This window comes from Micrasema longulum, unplaced genomic scaffold (assembly GCF_059751315.1).
Source record: "Micrasema longulum isolate JH-2025_06_02 unplaced genomic scaffold, ASM5975131v1 h1tg001583l, whole genome shotgun sequence".
In the NCBI taxonomy this organism is placed as follows: Eukaryota; Metazoa; Arthropoda; class Insecta; order Trichoptera; family Brachycentridae; genus Micrasema; species Micrasema longulum.
In genome coordinates, this window is record NW_028278766.1 from 548,639 (window position 1) to 555,708 (window position 7,070).

A 7,070-nucleotide genomic window follows, 5' to 3' on the forward strand; every position below is an offset into this window, starting at 1 on the left:
AAACAATATCAATAAATTTACAAAAAATAGAGTATAGTAGTAAATTGGTCAAGTGTTCATGCCAAGAAGTAAGCAATAAAAAACTAAATAAATCAAACACTGTTTCAACTCCATGGTTAACAAAGGGAGATAGATGTCCAAAGAGAAGCTTTTGTAGACAGTAGGTAGATATCGTCGCCATGTGGCCCGCTGGCTAGTAGATAGTTTCTGGAAACGCACGTGTGTAGTACTATTATGCCTTTTGTTCCAATGGCTTGGTGTCCATTTTGGTCCGTATTATTTCGTTTTATGAGTCGCAGTAGCCACCTTTATTTGGTCAGTCCATCTATATGGGATTCTACCCCGGCTTCTGCATTCAAGTCAGCCAGACATTATTGCCCTTTCTAGATTGTCTGGCTCACGCCTAGCAATATGTCCAAAGAAAGACAGTATCCTTCTCAAACACACCACTGATAGACGAGTTGTAATATGGAGCTCTTCCAGTATCGATGCATTCGTCCTTCTGGCTGTCCGAGGCACACGCAGCAGCCTTCTCCAACACCACATCTCGAATGCATCGATCCTCTTCTTCTCGTAGGCACGCATTAAGTTTCAGCCCCATTTAGGAAAACGGAGAATACCAGGGCTTCCATCAACCGCTTTTTTGTGTTTATTGATATACCTCGATCTTGCCAAATCTTCTTTGAACGGTTCATTGCTGAACAGTACATATGATTAAAAAATGAAATACTGCCCCAAAAAAGAGACAGCCTCTTGTGCTTGGTGTGAGTGTTCAAATCCATCTTAATATTATAACATTACATAGTATAACACATCACAGAATATAACCGGAAGGCAGAGATATTCAACCATGCACATTATGTGCTCGTTCGTGGCCAATCATGGCTTTGTAAACACGCTTCCCTTATATTAACTAGAACTTTGTGTGCATAACTGATACGACAGGGGTGCATAACAGTTTCAATTTTTGTTATTTTATTTTAATTTATTTGGGAAACCAACAGTTCTACATACATATTTACAGTAAACAAACAGATATAGAGTATAAACTCAGAATCAATTACAGATTTCCACAAAGTGTACAAAGTTGTTTATTTATCGTAGCTGCTCCAAATTTAATTTACTTTGTCCCCATTTAGATATTAATAATACAAAATTTTGTGACTTAAAAAAAAAACTTTTTGAAACACTGTAAAATTAAACATTTATCAGTGTGTAATAAGTTTATGTTCCTTTAATTAGCAACAATATTTTGAGTTTGTCCAAATTTTTGTAGACAAGGACTGGATTCAACTCCCTGGGGAGCTGTTTATATTAACATATTACAACAGAGATGAAGCACATTTAAGATAAGGTAATATAGAAGTCTAGGCATCTACAGGGCTTATGACCTGTCAATGGCTGGTTTAAGTGGCCACTTTACACACTGTGTAACATTCACCATTCTGCCTATATTTGAACATCTATATTCCTTCAATTCTTTCATCTGTTGATGTTTGTGAAGTTAAAGAGCTGAAACCTTTATGCGGGTGAGATTCATCTAATTGAAGTGTAAAGTGGCCACATAAACCAGCCATTGACAGGTCATAAGCCCTGTAGATGCCTAGACTTCTATATTACCTTATCTTAAATGTTCTTCATCTCTGTTGTAATATGTTCCTTTAATTAGGTTTATTTTATTATTATATCAAATTTTTTAATTGGTCAACTATATTATGAAAATCCCTCTCCTCCACTCCTCCACCCTATTTCCTCATCCCTTAACCTTCTTACGAGCTCTTTTTTTTTTTCTCATGTCTTATATAATATATTATTTGTCTCTTTACTGTGTAACATGTTCTCTCATTATATTTGTGAAAAACTTTAACTGGATGTATGTACTATTTTTTATATTTTGTATTCTTATATAACAGCTGTTGTTGAAAAAAAGTCAATAATGATAATATCACCATCGTTCCCTTTCCGCACCTAATGGTGCATAGGGCACTGCATTGGTACACCAATCGCAGCGTATCTTGATCATTTTTGTTACATGAAGGTGAGATGATCCTTGATGAGATGGTTACCCTTATAAATAAATATTTCACATCACCCATGTCGGAAATCGAACCCGAGTCCTCTTGCATGGCAGGCTAACGCGCTGACCATTACACCACGAGGCCGACAAAATATATACATATAATATAAATACATATAAAAATGTTATTTTCATGTATAGATTTTTTAATAATGAAAGAAAATATTTTTTTTTAAAGAACAGTAAGATATTGTAAATTGGGTGGGATTAGGAAAAGGATGCATGCAGAGAGGGTTAGGAGGGGAAGGGAGATGTATATATTTATTATTATTTATTTATTTATTAAGGAAATCATACATTCTTTATATAAAACAAGGTACAAAAGAAATATTAAAAATAGTAAGAACAATTACAGATTTCACACTAATTTCTTATGAATGCAGGATTATAATGTCTACTAAGTTACATAATGCATTTTTAGTGTCAATTTTAAATCTGACAGACTGATGATTGTGTAGTCTATGTCTTAAAATTTTGTATTGTACACTGAAAAAGTCCTACGAAAAAAGGCATTTTAAACATGCGATGTTTTACTTATTGGTACATGAAACAGGTGGTACCGTCTACAAATTCTGGCTGGGACATGTATTGTTATTAAACTAAGTAATTCTGCACAGTCAACTATTCCTGTCATAATTTTGTGAAACAGTAGTTGGTCCGCATACTCTCTGCGGTATTGTAGAGAAGTAATTATAAAAATAATAAATAAACAAAAAATAAGATTGTCAGTATATCATCATCATTTCCGCACCTAATGGTGCATAGGGAACTGTATTGGTAAACCAATTGCAGGTTATCATGAACATTTTTTGTTACATGAAGGTAAGATGATCAGTCTAACTATGAAATATTGTGTAAAAACACCTTTTAAAACAAATATTTTATTACAATATTTTGAGTTTGTCCAAATGTTTATATACAAAATACTGGATTTCACCTCCTAAGGGTGAGTTATTAAGATTAACATATAACAACAGAGATGGAGAACATTTAAGATAAAAGAATATGGAAGTCTAAACATTAACAGCTAATGATCTGTTATTGGCTGGTTTAAGTTGCCACTTTACACACTGTGTAACATTCACCATTTTGCCTATGTTTGAACACCCTATTGTATATAATAATCACTTTTGAGCATGAACAGTTTACAAATTAACTATTATGCTCAACGTTTATTTTGTAAATTTATTGATAATTTTAAGTTGCTAGAATTTCATTCGTCCATGCACTTTGTAGCTGCAAGACGATTGGTAATCTAGCTTCAATAGGTAAATGTTATCAACTATCAAATATTTAAATTTAGTAAATGGGGTCTAGAATTCCAACTGTCCATGCGCTCAGTAGCTGCAAGACTTGTTGTAATCTAACTTCTATTTTTATAAATATCCCTTAATCTCTAAACTTTATTTTAAAATAAAATAAAATAAAAATATGTATATAGGGGCTAGATTTCTTACTGCCCATGCGTTCTGTAGCTGCAAGACGTGTTGTAATTTAGCTCACATAACGGCTCATTATATTACTGAGACCATCACTATTTGTGCCTTTGAAAATATGCCACAAATGCGCAAACTTATTATAAAATGATAAAACCAAAGTTTAACAGGCATAAAGTTTGGTTGAGACGATAATTTGTTTCGATGTATTTTAGCCATAAGAATCACATGGAAGTAGATACTCGCTAATTTTGGTTTTGTGAGGTTTTTACGCCTGACGGGACATTTTTGGTTTGGCTACACTGTTTGGTCCGCGCGCGCTTCTCTCCGCCTTTTCGACTGTTTATGTACGCAATGTCCGCTATTTCACCGTTTAAGTTTCAACTTCGCTTTAACTCGCACAACGCCGCCAACTTATCATCATCCATCGCTGTTCTTCATCGTCCGCCGCCTCCAGACGAATTGTGTGCCTGCAGTGTTCCCGATCACCAATTTCCCTGGCAGCGTGAGCTGATCGCCGTCAAGGAAGAGGACTCAACACCAGGTTAGTCAGTGTTGATTTTCTCTGGTCTGAGTATATTTTTCATGGATTGTTGGCTGCATCCAGTAGCTCATATTGTCAGTTTGAAGAATTAATTTAATGTCCGCTATCGCAAATGTATTTTAAAACGCAAAGGTGAATTCTATTTGCACGAATCACCAAAGTTGTTTATGCAAGTGTATTGTTAATACCATTTTCCATTACCAGATAACAACCTCTTAACTTTAAATATTGACAAAACAAAATACCTGAAATTTAGTAAAACCACAATGGGACAGCCTAAACAAAACCTTCAATTAAAAATATGCTCTGAAATACTTGAATCGGTACACGTTATAAAATATTTGGGAATAATTCAAAATCAGTGCATGGTTTACCTCTTCGTTCTAATTCTCAAGGCACTCTCTTAATACCCATCCACAATTCCTCTTTCTTCTCTAACTCATATAGTGTCCATGCGGCTCAACTGTGGAATCATCTCCCATCCACCATCAAAGGTGTTACTACATTATCTCTGTTTAAATCACGTCTGAAGAAACATCTCCTTTCTCTTCCTTAATCTCTCCTCCTTTCCTTTTTCCTCTTTCCTCTTTCCTCTTTTTTCCTTTTTCCCATTGCGTAATAGTTTTGATTTAAGGTAATTTATAAACAAATATGTTTATTTCTATTTTTATATATTTTTAGCTTTTTAATCTTTTTTTTCTATTGAATATGTTCTGTAACTTGAATTATAAAAATAAAACTTTTATTTAATTGGTTGGTTGGAAGAAATTGCCATTTGGCAATAAACACGCCAATGTACAAATAATATTATGTACAAAAAGTTAAATAAAAAAAAAAAAAAAGAATAATTATTGATAAATATTTTAAATGGACAGAACACATACAATATATAACACAAAACATTAAAAAACTTGCCCATATCTTCAAGTCAATACGTAACATCTTATCATATAATAGGATGGGGAAGCACTAATAAATCAATATTAAAACCTCTCAAATCTACTCAAAAATCAATAATTAAAATATTTTTTAAAAAGCCTTTCAGGTACCCCAGCGTCAAGTTATTTGAGATCTTAGATATAAGGCAATTATATATTTTTGGAATAATAATGTTTGTTAAAGCAAATTATTCTTCCAAATTCCAAAAAGAACGCCCACACTACCAGAAGTCAAACTAGAGGATGGGTCATATCACAAACTCTGAAATCGGGCAAAGAAACTTAGGTTTCTGGGCCTCAAAATATTCAAAATGTTACCCAAACATTGCAAAACCGTGACCCGGATTCAATGAAATAAATTTGTAAAAAATTGGTTACAGGGTTTTGGCAGAGAAAAATAGGAAAATTTACTCAAAAACATTCTTAAATAAATTAATGTTGTATAACTGTATTAATTTACTAGTAGGTAGTAATGTAATTGTTTATTTTGCATAAAAATGTCTGCCTTAAAACAGGTTGTACCTAGTTGGGCAGACTAGACATGATCCAGAGAAATCTATTACCTAAGTGTGTATGTAGTAGATAAAGTTATTGTTACTCGTATTTCTGTTAATAAACCATGATTATTAACAACAACAAACCATCACGCCTTTTCCCCGTGAAGGTAGGCACAGAGGATAGAACGCCACATCACTCTATATTTGCATACAGATCTCGCTTCTTCTACATTCATACATCTTCTCATGCACGCGCGCCGATTATTCCGACTTTTGACATGCCCATATTGCCCATCTTCAAGTATTTGTTGGATTTGGTCATGCCATGTCTTTCTCGGTCTACCTCTATTTCTGCATCCATCAACATTCGCACTGTAAATATTCTTATCCGTTCTTTCGCTGTCCATTCGTTCTATCACTGATTCTGTTCGATCACTGATTTTGTTTATTACCTTTATGAGTCCAATCACCATTGTTGCAAAGTTCAAGAACAATGGCGCGTGATAACTACTTCCAACGACAGTGTGGATATCTTTTAAGGATATTCCATATTTCCTGCATTCTGCTTCAAGATTATGGCGTTGCAAACTGAAAAATGGGCACTGAAATAACAGATGTTCTATACTCTGTGAAGAAATATCATCGCATGGACAATAGTCATCATTCCTTAATTTAAACCTATATGGGTAACTTCTCATAGCTCCGTGTCCGGTAAAGATTTGGCTCGTTTCGAAAGTACTTTGGTGATGATGACGGAAGTTTGCTGCATCAGCCAGCGTTGGGAAAAACATTTTAGTGATTTTACCTGCAGAAGAAGCGCGGTAATGATCCTCCCAACGCTGCTGCGTATTTTGTTTTATACAGCGTTTAGCAAAGCTGAGTGGAAATTCTGAGAAGAAAGGTGCCGTTCTTTTACAAGTTGCGGCTCTTGCTCGTTCATCCGCTCTCTCATTTCCTACGATACCAGCATGTCCTCTTATCCAGCATATTTGAATGTTCATCCCTCTTATTTTTAGAAGCTTAATTTTACTCTGAATATCTACAATGAATGGATTTACCGACCGAGTATCTGTTATAGCTTGAACGCCCGAACGACAATCTGATAATATTTTTGCAATAACCCATCTCTCTGGTGGTTTCTTTAATAGCCATTCGAGAGCTTCTCGTATATAGTTTTACCACACATTCCCCTGAGAGATCGCATTTCAACAGCATTCAGCCTACTTTCATCCCTGTTTTTCCAAGTCCATACTTCGCTCCCATACATCAGGGTCGGGACCAGGACTCCGTTGTGAACTGCCAATTTTGCCTCTTGCGACAAACATTTATTTGCCAAGGTTGACTTAAGTGCTCCGTTTACTCTGTTCCCAGCACTCACCCTCCTTTCAATATCTTTCACAGTCATTCCATCTCTAGTAAACATACTTCCCAGATACACAAATTCCTTTACCTGTTTTAGTATAACTCCATTCACAGTGATTTCACATTTAGTCATACTTTCATTTCTTTCAAAAACCATCACATTCGATTAGTCGACATTCCGCCAGCAAATCGCTTCCCTCGCATACATCGTAGACC